Below are 16,992 nucleotides of genomic sequence, written 5' to 3'. Positions count from 1 at the left end.
CGATGGGTTAGCCTGGTGGTGGGTATTGAGGAGGGCACATTCTGCATGGAGCACTGGGTGTTATTCACAAACAATGAATCATGGAACACTACATCTAAAACTAATGATGTAACGTATGGGGATTAACATAAGAATAAAAAAAAGGGAATAAACAGGCGTATTCATGTGTTATTTTACATAAATATATTTCTTAGCACTGTTCTCTGAGAGGGCCTAGAAACCATCATACCTCTAGTAGGAATGAGTACACTCAGCTTTTAGATCTTGGACTGTAAATGTCATTTTCCAGTGAAAGGGACCAGGGCTCCTTGGAGAAATGGCTGATGCTAGGAAGGACCAGGGCAGGGAAAATACAAGATAAGAATGGAATATTTTGAGGTAACAAGAAGTACTCATAAAATGATGGAGGCATCTCAAAAAACCCACAAAAAACACATTCAAAGAGCTCCCAATGGCCAAAGTTGGGCCAATTGTAGAACAAATCAAATAATCCTAGATTTGAATTTGAATTTGTGCCTCTAGGTTAAAATAATTATCAATGACTCCACACAGATATAAATATATAAATGGAAAAGTAAATAGATATAAGAGAGTACTATCCTTTACAGTAGAATGTATATTAATAAATCTACAAGGAGTAAGGGAAATAGAAAATCACCATTAAACAAACACCACAGTAATATTTGTTGTATCTACCCATCTGTATACATGTTGTTCAAACCATCGGTGACTGCTAAAACTTGTGAGTGATGAGAAACAGGGTACTTACATAGTTTTAAAGCGTTTCCTCACAATATACTTATTACAAAGTGAAAATATTAAAATATTACAATGAAGCTTGGCAGATACGGTTTAGTCATGTGATCAGAGTTAACATTATTATCAGTAATAAGATAGAATGTCATCATATACCCCATTAGATGATGTATTGAGAAGGATATAACATCACTTCAGTTTTATTTTTGGCAAAAAAAATTGTAACATCTAACTTGTAACTCTAAAGTATAAGATCTAAAATTGTAACTCTAATTACAAGAAATCATAAAATAAACAAAAATTGAGGGATATTCTATAAAATAACTGGCATGTACTTTCCAAAAGTGTTAAGAACATGAAATACTGAGGAACTGTCACAGATTGAAGAACCCTAAAGTGACATGACAACTAAATGCAATATGGGACCTTGGATTGGGTGTTGGACCAGAAGAAAAGATATTAGGGAAAAACTGACAAAATTCTAATAAGGTCTGTATATTAGTTAATGATATGGTATCTGTGTTAGTTTCTTGGTTTTAAGCATTAAACTACATTTACAGAAGATGATCATATTTGGGAAGCTGGGTGAAGAGTACAAAGAATTCTCTGTACTGTTTGCACAACTCTTCTGTAGGTCTAAGTTATTTTTTTAATGTTAAAAAAACTTGGCAGAAGTTAAACTCTAGTGAATTTGCCTCAGCTAAAATAATCCAAGTATTCTGAGAGAATGCTTTCAGTGTGTGTCAAGGTTAGTTAGTTCCAATGGTCTGAAAAACAGTATCAAGTCAACTGAACCACCACAAGTTAAACTAGCATTCTGGCCAAATTGAAATAAATACTCTACCATGACTCAACACACACACACACACACCCTCTGTTACATACCACTCCTGGCTCCCCTCCACTCTCTGGAGAATGGGGGAATGGTAAGAAAGGACGTTCATAATTGACTTCATGCCTTTTTCTTCATTCTTTCTTTCTTGACTTCCTCCCCTAGGGATAGAAGGTTTTTTTATTTCCCAGTCCCATAGCAACTGCCTCCTTCCATGCCCTGCTCCTTCCTTAGGTGGCATTCACTTTATCCCTTCCTGGGACAAAGTAGCAAAAGTGTTGCAGGGGAGAAAACCCATTTATGAGTACCTCTCAAGATGCACAGAGATGTACTTAAAAATAGTACCTCTGACATACTTATAGATGGCTCTGTACATTTTAATACCTGATTATCCTCCTGAGTTAGTTCCCTGAAGTTCAACTTTTATCTTCCTGGTTACATTGTAATGTCCTTGAAGGCCAGACTGAGATCTTACACATCATTTGCATCCCCACAGCATGCAACAAACACTAACTAGTCAGTGCATATTTTGTTGACTGTTTGAAGTAAATCATCACAAATCTTTTTGGGTATGGTATTAAAGAAGTGTGGAGGACTGATCTATGAAGAGCAAAAGTCCATGGTTCAAATTCCTGCTTGGTTTTGAAAGGTATGCCAATCCTAATGGAAAAGTGCTCACTGTCCACTTTAAGTATGCCTCTTTATAAAGGTTTTCAGCTATGGAAAAGCATCAGACATACCCTCTATTTAAAGATCATACATATTATAAATAACTTCAGGATCTTCTATGGGAAGATGACGAATAAAATATGTTGTAGTTTGAGGGCATATGGTTGAAAAAGCTATTCATGACCTGAAGCTATTCATGCTTCAAAAATTTTTTGAAAAAAAAAAAACTATTTCTATCATAAGAATCCCAGCTCCATCCTTTGAAATGTGAGCAATTTAAAGAAATTTTCATTTAAATCTAAGATGGGATCAAAAGGTGACTGTGGACAAATAGAGTAATATATGTGAAGATTTAATAGCATACAATATTAGAGTTTGTTGAGAAATCAAAGCCTTAGAGTCAAATATATAGGTATTTTGGGAGGTACAGAGAAGAGAGAAATCTGAAAATATTTACTTTAAAAATATCATGATTTTATTTTCTAATTTTTGTAACTTTTAAAGTATGATTTTTTGAGTGTGTGCTAAGATGCTAAGAATGAACTTGTATTTTTTACAGGATTATATACTTTTTAATCTTACTGAAAATTCTATATTCACACTGAACAGAAATGGTGAACTATTTGCTGGAAAAAAGAGGACATTTCATTTTGAAGGTATCTGTTACTTTTACAAACAGTCTTGAGAGCATTGTTATTTTTTATAAAGACTTTTCTTTTTTTCCAAGATTACATCATAGGTGGGCAATAGTGATTTTTTTTTCAATGTTCCTTATTTTGGAGTTAGGGTTTACTGTAAAAACACAACTTTTGGACAATTTAATTTAGAGTAAATAGCTGCAATTTGGATATTTACTGTATTTTAAAGACAAAACAATTGTTAATTACTTGTGAAATTCTCTCACCCAATTATGGGTGGTTATGTTTGAGTAAAAGATAACATTTTAGCTTTACTGGGTATTGTTTGTGTATGAGAATAGCAGTGTCAATCCCAGACCAATTATTAAGTGCTCCTTTACCCGAGAGACACCGTCCCTCTATCTTGTATCTTTGGTAGCCAAGTGAATGTTTGTTGGATTTTTTTAATTGCTAAATGTTACAATAGCAACATTTAACATTATAAATGTTATTACTGGTAATGGAGAAATAATTTGCCATTACTGTTTATAGACTTAGAAAGAGATGGACTGTTACTATGTTGAAGGTATAATTAACTAAACAGAAAGGGGACATATTTGGGTAGGGACAGACTCTGAAAAACAATAAATTATTCAGTATATTCCTAGCAGGTGAAACAAGTGTACCCTTGTGTCAGCCGATCAAGGAGTTTATACTCAAGATGGAAACAAGTAATGAAAAGATAACATTGTTTATTTAACATAATTATGATGGATGATGAATGGTGATAGCTAACATACACTAAGGGCTTACTATGTGCCAGACACTATGTTAAGTCCTTTTTTATACATGATCTTATATAACATTTTATATGGTCCCAGTATAACATGAAAGCTGCTTTCAAAGAGTTCTCTGAAAAAAACTCATTTGTTTCATGATTTTGTTTGTACTGTTAACAGAACCAGCCACAGTATATTTTCTCAGTGTAATTCTTTTATATGATGTTTAAGTTATCCACTCTGTATTTGAGAATTAGGTTTTGATTTTCAATGAATCTGGTCAAGATTTAATTCATTCTTGTATTTTTAAAAATTTATTTTTCTAAAATGATAATCTCAGCATAAGCATTTATCATTGGAATGTCTACTTTTTTTTTTAAAGATTTTATTTATTTATTTGAGAGAGAGAGAAGGAGAGAGAGCACATGAGAGGGGGGAGGGTCAGAGGGAGAAGCAGACTCCCTGCCGAGCAGGGAGCCTGATGCGGGACTCGATCCAGGGACTCCAGGATCATGACCTGAGCCGAAGGCAGTCGCTTAACCAACTGAGCCACCCAGGCGCCCTGGAATGTCTACTTTTAATGTTCAAGAAATAAAGCAATATGTTGGATTTGCTATTAAATCAAAATTTCGAGAAAAAAAGTACATAAAGTAACAAGTTCAAAGTAAACAAGTCCCCAAATAAGTTTTATTTAGCTTACAAAAAATTGAATCAATCAAAGTTTAATGGATTATCAGAAATAACAGCATCAATATCTTCATTTTCAATAATAACTATAATTGGAAATGTGTTTTATATTCCTAAAAGTTCTTTAATTTCAAAAGGTTTAGTCATCCTGCCTCAAATTGCAAGAATTCATATGCTTCCTTTAATTATGATTTTTACAAAATATGCTTTCTATTATTATCCTATATGTATTATATACTATGCAAATACACATATATAACAGTTATAAGCAAGAGTGATTGGTTTTAATTTTCAAGCTCTTCTGAGGTAAGACGTGCAATTGAACAATTTATATTTTGAAGATAGTTTTGTGATATTATGGATATCAAAATTCTCCTTTCATATAAGAGTATTTTCCTGCAATATCTACTCAACTCAGGCTGTTATTTCCTAGTTTGTGAGTGTTAGCAAAAAATGTAGTACTGAGTTAAATGGATTTCTGATTTACTCTGGTAAAATATATATGAAGGACATAATGAAACCAACAAACATGTTAAAAATGATAACTAGTTTGTATTTTAGTGTTTAATATATGCCAGGCACTGTTACATGGATTTTATCAGTTAAATCTAATCTTCTCTGGTAGTTAATGTTATCATTATCACCACATTTTATAAATAAGGGAAGGTATTTAGAGAGGTAAAGCAATTTTCCTAAGGTGACACATAGTAAGAATGCTAGAACAGGATTTAAATCCAAGTATTTTAGCTCTAGAGTACATGCTAGAGTATTAACATCTTATTGAATATACACAAGATAAAGTCATTCTAAGGCTCAGATGAGATACACTCATCAAGTTACTACCTAAACAGAGTCCCTGCTTATGTTACTGTGGTATCAGGGTCAACTTAAAGCTGTGGGTAGATTCTAAAAAAGGTTGATCATTTATTTCTAACAAGTTTCATTCATACCAAATAAGGACACTTTTTCCATCAGTAGATGATAGTCTTAGGGTAGCTGTTCAAAATGGTAGTTTTGGTGAAATGGGTCTGGGAGAGCCTGGACAGAGTGATTCAGCAAACTCCAGTGGTACAGGATCATGTCGACTTTCGTGTACATGCTATCCCAGAAATCAGAATTAGTTTGTATTCTTCCTCAGGTTTGGGTCTGCCCGCTTTAGACCAGACCAATCAAGACAATGTGAAATCTTAGGAGGACATTTCAGATATGCTAATTCTGGACCAATTTCTTGGAAATAGTATGGTATCCAGCTTTATATTCAAAATGTGTAACATCCATGCTCATCCTCCTTTAAGTAAATTCCCTGTTCAAACTGTCCCATTTTACTCTTCAGGGTTTCTTGCCTGAAACCAGTTGTGCATCTGAATAATACAAATAACTTCAGAATGTAATTTGTTGACATTAATAATTCATGCACTGCAGGTGTGTTAGCGAAGAAAAATAAGTTAGCAACAAGTTTTTAGTTTTAGAGACTCAACAACATGATAAACATCATTGGAAGTTCTTGGTTATGTGCTTAAGAATCTACAGTAGAATCCTCCTGTATGGTAGTTTAATCTCTAGGTACTGGGCCTGGGTTTAACTTAGGATATAAATTCAGATTCACTGTCCTGCAGTCCAAATATCTGATCTCTTCTGAGAGCAGCATTAGAACGAGTCTTCACATTTGGTTAAACATATATGGCAGTAAGTAATGGAGCACAGCGATGTAATAGCATGAGGAGGAAAGTAGAAACCTACTCAAGATCTATTCAAGAAAGAGACATTACAAACACACTCCAAAGATCACATGCTGGAGTGTCTGAAATATCTTAAAGCTCAGGAAAAAAGATGATGGAAAACTGTTAGGCTGCTTCTCTGTTTGCAAAAACCAGGGCTTGCCAAATTCCACCCACTTTTGTGGCACTCTCCCCGAATAAATAAATTTTGTTTCTATAAGTAGGAATTCATTTCCACTGTCATTAAATACATTCTTGCTAAAAATTGGAAAGATGGACTTGTATTTTGAGATTGAGATTAAAAAATGATTGAATTTAATGACACTTTAAAATTATAACTTTAATTAACATGCTCATTTCTCAGTACTGAGACTTATTTGTTTTTTATTCAGTTATGTTGTATCAATAGTAAATAATATGTTAACAGTAAATAAAGCAAAAGTAAATAAATATTTGATAATTTAAATAGGTCTGTAATTAGTTTGATGATATAAGAAGGCAAAGGGAATGAAGTACCCAATATTACCTTCATATTCTATATTTTCATTATAGATAAGTCAGTTTCATATTATTAATATGAATCATTTTATTAAAGATGTTATAAGGTTTGTAAGTGAAGGTAAGTATGTGACAAGTTTTTTTTTTTTTTTTTTTTCTGAGAGAGAGAGGAGAGCACAAGTGGGAGTTGGGGGAAGTGGAGGAGGAGAAAGAGAGAGAGAGAGAATCTTAAGCAGGCTCCATGCTCAGCACCCAGCCCTGACACAAGGCTTGATCCCAGGACCCTGAGACCATGACCTGAGCCGAAATCAAGAGTCAGACACTTAACTGAGTCACCCAGGCACCCCGATAGAAGTTTTTAATAGAAAGATTTATATTTCTCAATTAATGTTTGGCAAGAAGTGGCCATTTGATTTTTTTAATATTTTTATTATTTATTCATTTGAGAGAGACAGTGAGAGAGAGAGAGAGCACAAGAGGGGGGAGCGGGAGAGGGAGAAGCAGACTCCCTGTTGAGCAGGGAGCCCGATGCGGGACTCGATCCCGGGACTCCAGGATCATGACCTGAGCCGAAGGCAGTCGCCCAACCAACTGAGCCACCCAGGCGCCCGCCATTTGATTTTCTAATTAGGTCCTTTTTGAGAAATATTCTCTGTATGTTCACCAAGAAAAAAGCTTGAAATTTCGAATGTAAATAAAATGTAAATTTAAAAAAATCCTAATGTAGGACTGAAATAGTTCCATCTCAATTCAATCAGACCAACTCAATCAGTCGGTCAACACACACCTGGAGTGCACACATTCTTTCTAGGCACTGTATCTGTTGATAGGAATGGAGCAATCTGTGAGGGACATGGTCCTTACCTCTGTGGAGCTGGCAATACAGACTGGCTACCTGATCTACTTTACTTTCAAGTAGGAGTAAAATAAGGCTTTGTATGTCTTCAATACATACTGTTTAATAAATAGCATGGATTGTATACTGAAAAAAGTATTTGAGACTTTTGAATTACACTTTTTTAGGTGTATTGGTGCCATGAAAAGGGTTGAAATTACGCAAACTTCTCATTTTATAATTTTAAAACAATAGCAGTATTAAAATATCTTTTAATATTCTATAGAAAATTAAAATGTGAATATAGTTTTCATCATTTGAAAAATTCAACTTGTACTTGATTCTCTGAAGTAGCTGGTGTACAATAATCCCATGCAATATCAATGTGCTCAGTGATAGAGAAGATGGTAATTGTGTACTAAGGGAATTTAGGCTGTATTTTGATGATGTGGTCAATTACTTGGCCTTTGTGAACATTCATGGAATAATCGGTTTTATTTAATAAGTCCATTTGTGAAAATAGCCACTGTTGTACATTGGTGCTTATCAAAAGCATTTTTCCTTGAAGAGATTGCACATGCAAAGCACCAAACTACCAATTAATGTAATTTGTTTAGAGCTATTTTTCTTTCTGTACATCAAGGCATTAGCTATCAAAGGTGAATGGTAAAATACCCAGCCCAAAATGGGTTGTATGGCTACCCCAACAACTTAAACAAAGAGAGTAAGAGAGAACACATGTGTTACATTTACCCAGATTTTCCCTTTAACTGAAGCTTTTAAACTAAGATTGATAGAAAACAGTGTTTAGGAAGAAATAATGCATACTGACTTATATAAAACGCTATTCGCTGTATTTTTCTTTTTGTATTAGCTTTAATGAATAGATATGCCTTTTTATTTTGTGGTACCCTACCATTAAATGATACCATCATTTTTTTTTCTGCCTAAATAAATTCAAATTCTTGTCACCTACTATCTGTACAGGAAGATTTGAGACATTATTCCTAATTGAGATTTTTACTGAATATCTTTTAAAGATAAATTTGTTTTATTCTTTCACCCACTATTTAAAAGGATTTTCACATTTTTATCTTCTAAAGGAATTGTCAATGAGAAACTAAAACTGCATAGACTATACATTAAAATCACTTTAGTTTTTAAGCTGTCATGAACTGTTTCAAAAAATGCTAAGTTGCTATTGTTTAATGTCTGTCATTTTATAATGCTTTAGAAGTTATCTATCCTGTAAAATTATTAACTGATGCTAAAATTGCCTTGTAAGTATTAGGACAATAGCAATTTTGTAACAGCTGGGACACTGCCAATGTAAGATAAGTACATTTTGCTCTGTAGATTCATAAAGTGCTTTGAAATGGTTTGTAACTGATGGATGGATGCATTTTCTAAGTGTAGAAAGCAATATTTTGTAGAAGGAAATGGCTTGAAAGCTGACACACATGCATGCAAATGCCATTCTCTTCAGTAAGTAATTTGCTTTTTCTTTCAAAAGCATAAATGGCATAGTTAGACACATTATTTTGTATATTGCACATAACAATACAAGATGCACAAAAACAGCAAGTACAAAACATTTCATATTGATAGAAGAACCCATGGCTGTGGTATATGATTAGCATAAATGTATACACACTGAAGTAATGCCTTCAGGAATAAAAAGTGAAACTGAAAAGAATAGGAAAGTTCTACTAAACTTCAGGAATGACAATATTTATTATGCTTTCCCTCTTTTAACTTCATTGTACTACTTGATTGGAATGCTATATCACTTTAAATGGATATATTTTCCTTAAAGCACTAAATATTAATCATGGTGCCTCTGCAAGGTTACAAAGCTATCATATTGTTCTGCATACCTACTTAGGATAGCTAACATTTTCCAGCTTTTTAAAAATAAAAGTGAACAATAGCTTTTCCTGTACTACAAGCACTCACATAGGACTAGTTTTTGTCAAGTTCAAATTGTTCTCTGGCCTGAATTGGATGTTTAAGATTCTGAGTACCCAGAACAGACTGGCAGAAAGTATGTAACCGATCAATATTCATATCATGAATTTCTGAAAGCCTGTACCAAGAAGACTAAGTTTGAATTGTCTTTTAGAGACATGTGATTTAAAACCTCCCTTAGCAACTCTGTATTTTTTAAAGAACGCAAACTTTGGAGCCAGGATGGTTGGGTTTGATCCTGGAATTAACATTATTACCCTTATGAACTTAGGTCAGGCTTGACACTTTGCTAAGTTCCAACTTCTTGCTATAAATGACATGAAAAAAGTAACATCCACTTTTCAAGGTTGTTATGAGGAGCAAATCTGTATCAGGTGCTTTTGCACAATGTCAGGCACTTAGTCCTTGATAAGTTAGAGCTTTTGCATATGAAATTATTATTGTCACACCTCCATCAGTAACCACATTATTATTTTGTTTGCTGCATCAATATAGAACTATCTCAGTTCTTTAAAATGTCCTCAGGTTCTTCCTTGATTTGGACAGTTTCTGTGAAAATCACTTACATGAATTTGACTCATTAATGGGAGTTGCATATGATTAGAGAGGAAACCACACCCTCAAACTTTAACATGCTTTTAATTTTATTTTCCTGAATCAAATTTTTTCCTCTTTGATATATATTTCTTTCAACATGTTCTAAGGAAATGTAGAAATTAATAAAACCTACTGGTTTGGGTAGTATTGTGGATGAGAGTAAGGCAAAATTTCCAATTTGTACTTTGGAATGTGCCCCTTGTTGGGTATTTTTCTCAGAGAGCAGACATTAGAGCACCGGGACATCTTTGGAGCCATCGGTCAGTAGAAGATGTTATACAGGATGAATTCATTGATTAATAGGTCTGAAACTTAGTGAAATTCTCTACCTTCTCATATGGTGCATTCATGACTTACCTGGAAGATTTTGTCACAAAGATATGCCAAAGGAATGCTTTTAGGCCACAGGTGTTTACATCTGAGTTATTTCCACTTGAGGCCTCTGATGGGACTCCTTATCGAGAAAGACTCCTGACACAAGAATGGAAACAAATATTGGTTCTTTGACTGAAAATATTACAGGCCAATTTTGAAGACTTATAATTTTATGGATTTTGTAAAACATGTAGCTTATTAAGTTTAAGAAATTTTGTCTTTTATTTTATTCATGCAGTCTCTTATTTTACTTTGTTATACCTTTAACTCTTGATGAGGAAGTCTGTGTTTACATGCATAGTTTCAGTTAGAGCTGTGCCACTTGGTGTTTAGGATATCACATGTGTCATTATAATAGTACTCCCCCAAATCCTTCATGGGTACAAATGACACAAGAGAATTTTCCTAACTTCATGTCAGATGGAGGTCATATAAATTCATTACCATAAGCCCAAAGCTCCAGGAAATATCAGTGGTGTTTAGTGACATCCTTGATTGTGGTCCTAGAGATGGGGTCTCCTACTTTTTCTCTTATTGGTATGGATCCACTGAAGAATAATATATTTTTCTGCTGGCCACCTTCCTCTCTCTTTAGCAAATTCATCTGATAGAGGGTAAGATCATATGATCCTTACAGTAGATTATTAGATTTTTCATCTCAAAAGCTTGTCACTTACAGCCTGGGTTCCTTGGGTATTTCTATCTTATAACCAGCGATAGGCAGACTTCAGGCACTTATCCTATTATGGATACTCTCTATACTCTGTCATCTTGTGGATAAATCTATGAGAACAACATAAGTTTGTTCACACCTTTTCTTTACCTTTGATTCCATGAGCCGGCCAGTGCCTTTGGGATAACCTATAATAATGTGATTTAAAGCCTTAGTTATTAATGCTTATATAAAATCTTTTACTACCCTGTGAAGTAAGTGTTGACAAGAAGCTTCATGGCAGATGTTCTAGTGGGATAAACCAGTTTTGTGTTCTGCGATCCCTCGTCTTTATGTTATATGACTTAATGTATGAGTTGGATAAATGACTCTCTACTCTCTACTATAAAGGAAAAAAAGATAGGCATTCTATATGTTGTCCATAAGATCTTAATTGTTATAAACTTGCAGAGCTCTGACTTACAAACTGATCCTGCTCAATATTTATTTCCAGAAAAAAACAGTGCTACCAAATTGCTATTTTTTTGCTCAAAAATGTATCTTGAGGGGCATCTGGGTGGCTCAGGCAGTTAAGAATCTGACTCTTGATCTCAGCTCATGTCTTTATCTCAGGGTCGTGAGTTCAAGTCCAGCATTGGGCTCAATACTGGGTGTGGAGCCTACTAAATGAAAGATAGATTATAGATAGGTAGATAGATACCTTGCAAGTCTTTTATCAATGCAAATAGTTCTACTTTATTTATTTTGACCGCTGCACAGGCGGATAGATAATACTTTGCCATACCTCTACTGATAGACATTTAGGTTAATTACAATTTTGTGGTACAATTCTGAAATGAACATCCTTGTATATGTCCTCTAGTGTGTATGTGTGGATTTTCACCTAGGGTGCATAAAAAAAAGAGCTTACTAGTTTGCATAGATTCTGTCAAACTGACTTTTCAATTTATACTCTCATATTTGATACAACATAGTACTTATTTCCCTATGTAATAGACATACTGGAGATCAACTTTTTAATTCTTGCTAACCTGATGATGAGCTAAGATACCCTTTCTTGGGGCACCTGGTTGGCTCAGTTGGTTAGGTGTCTGACTCTTGATTTCAGCTCAGGTCATGATCTCAGGGTCCTGGGATCAAACCCTGTATTGGGCTTTGTGCCCAGCTGGGAGTCTGCTTGAGGATTCTCTCTCCCTCTGCCCCTGCTTTCTCTCTCTCAAATAAATAAATAAATCTTTTTAAAAAAAAGATACCCTCTCTTTTTTTTTAAACTTGTATTTCTTTTTACCATTAATTTAATCATCTTTCATATGTTTATTTGACATTTGTATTTATTCTTCTGTGATTTTCCTATTCACATTTGCATATTTTTCTGTGGTAGGCCACCCTATAAATGAACAGGAAAAAAACTATTACTCAGTTGCATATCTTTATTACTGAACTATATGTTTTTTTACCTTTGACAATCAATGTCCTGTTAAACCACACAGACTGCCTTTAATTTGTAAGATATAATTGTATTCTCTGCACTTTAAAACCTGTCTAAAGCTTGGTTTTTTAATAAAATGTTTGTAAACTTAGTATTAAATATTTAATCCCTTCCATTACTTACACACTTCAAATTTTATCTTTGGATTATGCCAGTCCTTCAGAGAGATTCCTATGTGGGTTGCATTCTTTTGGCTACTGTGGCCTGAATTGAAGGCAATTATTTTTTAAAAAGGGTTCTATAAAAGGTATTACTTTAATGTTATAATTGTAACATCTATAGAAAAATTACGGCTGTTGTTCATTCAGTCATACTGTCAAGTTCATGATCACTATCAGTAAAACTATTTTTTAAATCTTGTTATCAGAAATAAATCTGAATAATTGCTTTTTAAAAAGTGCCCATTATTTAGTTCGTTTCCTTCTTCATCCTAGCTGCCAGCAAGCTAAGAACAAAATTTATAGCCCATCAGAAGATAGGTCCAAAGCAATTATTAAGACACCTAATATAATTTTTAAAATTTTGTATACTTTATTTTTTTACACTTATTTTCCCTCTGTCATAATTTCCATCCTTGTTTTATACGAAGTATGTTGCATATATAATAGTAAGTTATGTAAAGTTTTTGCAAATGAATTTTATGTAAGTAGATAGATACAACCTGCCTTTAAACAGATGTTATATTGAAATTCATATTCTATTGTGCCAAAGATTTAAAGTTTTGGCTCATGTTTGAATTTTATATTGTATAAAACAAGGAAATATCCTCAATTATTAAATAGAAAAAATATAAAACAAAGGATAATCTTTTTCCTACACCTAGTATATTTACCTTTTAATGATATGTTAGTTAAGGATTAAAAAAGTGGCCAAGGTTTGTGTTCATTGATGTTATAAAACATGACTAAAAATTCACTTTGTCATGGAGCTATTTTCTTTCATAAATAATATTGGCTCAGTTATTAATAAAGTAAATATTTTATAGGTATGAAATCAACTATTAATAAATAATAAAGTAATGATTTGCAGTAATAGAAAATGGATTTTAGGACTAGTTACTGTAGGGGATTATTGGTGACTGAATTGTGTTCCCCTAAAAGATATGTTAAATCCTAAATCTCAGTACTTGTGGATGTGACCTTATTTAGAAATAGGGTAACTGTAGATGTAAACAAGTTAGGATGAGGTCATAATGGATGAGTGGAGTCCTTATAAGATGACAGAAATCTGGACACAGACACCTGGAGAATGCCATGAGAGTACAGAGGCAGAGATAGGAGTGATACATCCACAAGCCAAGGAATGTCAAGGATTGCAACCACAAGAAGCTGGGAAGATGCAAGGAAAGATCCTCCTCTAGAGCCTCTGGAGAGAAACCAGTCTTGTCAACAACTTGATTTTGGACTTCTAGCCTCTAGAATTGGGAGATAATGAGTATCTGTTGCTTTGAGCCATCCAAGGTTGTGGTAATTTGTTTTGGCAGTCCTAGGAAACTCACCATGGTCATTATTTCTGGATATAATTATATTACAATCCAATGCCTAAGGGAGAACATATTAGGGACTAGTAATATTTTGTGTTCTCCATTTTGTTTCTATAGAAGTGAAATAATAAAAGATGCATGTTTGTGAATGACGAGACTAAAATGTTAAATTCTGATACACACAAATGTTAGTTAGACTGGAAATTTGGAAGAAAATTTATTGTACAAGTAAATGTCAAAAGAGTTTCAATGTTCAAATTATAAAGAATATATTAGGAAAATATGTAAATTTAGGTCAGAAAAGTATCTGATCTCTACAAATGAAGGTTAATTGTCATATGTTTAAAAAGTGAGTACTGTAGTTTTAATGCTAATAAGGGTTTTGTCCACAATATGACAAAAATAATTTACCTTATTTGTCCATTATTTGTAGTTCTGTATTGACATTAAAAAAAAAATCACTGAAGCTTTTCTTTACTTTCAGTTGACTGTTTTAAGAGTTTATTATATTTTTTACTTAATCATTAGAGTCCAAAAAGCTGTCATGGGCTATTCTCAAGTTAAATGTCATAAATTCAATTCTACTGCTTATGTAAGTAAGGACTGCATGGTCTCATGACTGACAATGTCAATACCTGAATGACCTTTATTACTTCTGAAAGATTGATACTATTGGGCTTATAAAGATACCAATTCAAAGAAGCATCAGTCTCTCACTGGTTACTGGAGTATGTTAATAGCTTTTGGAAAGAAAATAAATAGTATTTATTAATTATTATTTTCAGAATATAGAGATATTATAATCTTTTATGATCATATATAAAGCTACCTTGGAGAGATGATCTTGTCACTTAAGTATGGAATTTTTATGTTCAGGATTGTTTCTGTTTCCCTAAAAGTTCATGTGAGACATACCATAGTTGTACTTTGCCTCAGGTAGTTTTAACTTCTTCACAATGCATCCCAGACATAAAACTCATTAATCAAATTAGATGGGAGAAGACAAGTTTCCCATGGCTTGATCTTAAGTTGTATTCATGACAATTAATCATTGCACAACAGGGGTGAGGTCAGTGGAAATATGCCATTCTCATAGTCCACCATTTAAGTTCAAAGAGACAAACAATAGCAGAGTAATGGTCTAGCAAGAATACTTTTAAAAATGATTCATAGTAAGAAGCCCCCAAATTTTCTTTAGAATGTATCAGTGAATAATAGTTTTATTTCTTCTTTGGGATTTTTAGCTATTTTTTCTATGGAGATGTTTATTACTTTTAAATGCTTTCATAAAATTTTTTCATACGTGTATCTGGTTTAGTAACAGTTTTTGCATAATTTCATAGGAGGAAGGTTTATTATAAAAGTGATTTTGGCACATGTTACCTTATATTAGTAACTCATATTTGCACAGCCCTTACAGATTTCAAAGTGTTAATTACTCTGTTCCCAAATTTGATGACATTTTTTCTTTTTCTTTTTGTGGCAAGTTCTTAGAGATTCATAGTTGAAAAATAATTTTGAACAGACATTAGATTGGCCACAGTGTGGATTACTCAACATTTCTGACACAATAGGATAAATAACAAAATCAAAAGCTATAGATGATACACTTAATATCCATGCATTTCACTATATGTCAATTTAGCTTCAGTTTTAAAAAAAATCTACATGTGAAGATTTATTAATTCTCTATTAACAAAAATTTGATATGGAAAAATGAGAGATTAAAATTTCCAAATATAATCATTTATTACATATTCCCAAACACTTTATAAATGATGGTCTGATTTCCTTGCAACATACGCCATTCTGAAATAATAGAGACATTTGCTTGCAAAACAGCAACTACTGCAATTATTTCCATGAAGAGACCCAGAAAAATAAGGGCTTTTGTGATGGGGTACTTAACACCTCTCTAACTTCATTTTTCATGCTCTCTTGGTGCTCCCATATTACCAAACATTCTTACATTTATTTATTCTTTTATTCTTTCTACATTATCACATGCCTTAACATCACTGTTATGTAACTGTCTATGCAATAATCTGGTCTTCAAATACTCACCTGCGAGGCAGTCTCCATGTTCAACATTTTCCTTTTTGCCAAATTCAGGGGATGTTTCTCAGTCTGTATCTTACTTCATTTCTCAGCAGATTTCAATGTGGACTCCTCCCTCCTTTGAAGAAAATTCATCCCTATGGCGACACTACTATGTCCTGAGTTTCCTTTTGTCTACTTCTCATTTTTTTAAGATTTTTTATTTATTGGGGAGAGAGAGGGAGAGTGAGCATGAGGCATGAGAGAGAGAGAGAGAAGAGTGAGTACCAGAGGGAGGGGAGGCAGAGGGAGAGGGAGAAGCAGACTCCCCCTGAGCAGGGAGCTGGCTGCGGAATAAAAAAAAATCAAATATTGTCTTAAGATTAAGAGTTACTCTGGAGTAAAAAAGTATTATGAGGGCACCTGGGTGGCTCAGTCGTAAAGCGGCTGCCTTCAGCTCAGGTCATGATCCCAGGGTCCTGAGATCAAGCCCCGCATCGGGCTCCCTGCTCCACGGGAAGCCTGCTTCTCCCTCTTCCACTCCCCTTGCTTGTGTTCCCTTTCTCGCTGTATCTCTCTGTGTCAAATAAATAATTAAAATCTTTAAAAATAAAAAAGTATTGATTTTGTATCCTGTCACATTACTGAATTGCTGTATGAGTTCTAGTAATTTGGGGGTGGAGTCTTTTGGGTTTTCCACATAAAGTATCATGTCATCTGCGAAAAGAGAGAGTTTGACTTCTTTGCCAATTTTAATACCTTTTATTTCTTTTTGTTGTCTGATTGCTGTTGCTAGGACTTCTAGTACTATGTTGAACAGTAGCGGCGAGAGTGGGCATCCTTGACGTGTTCCTGATCTTAAGGGAAAGGCTCTCAGCTTTTCCCCATTGAGGATGATATTCGCTGTGTGTTTTTCATAGACGGATTTTATGAACTTGAGGAATGTTCCCTCTATCCCTATACTCTGAAGAGTTTTAAT

This window comes from Leptonychotes weddellii, chromosome 9 (genome assembly GCF_054177405.1).
Source record: "Leptonychotes weddellii isolate Sample4059 chromosome 9, ASM5417740v2, whole genome shotgun sequence".
NCBI classification, from domain to species: Eukaryota; Metazoa; Chordata; class Mammalia; order Carnivora; family Phocidae; genus Leptonychotes; species Leptonychotes weddellii.
This window is presented reverse-complemented; position numbering follows the sequence as displayed.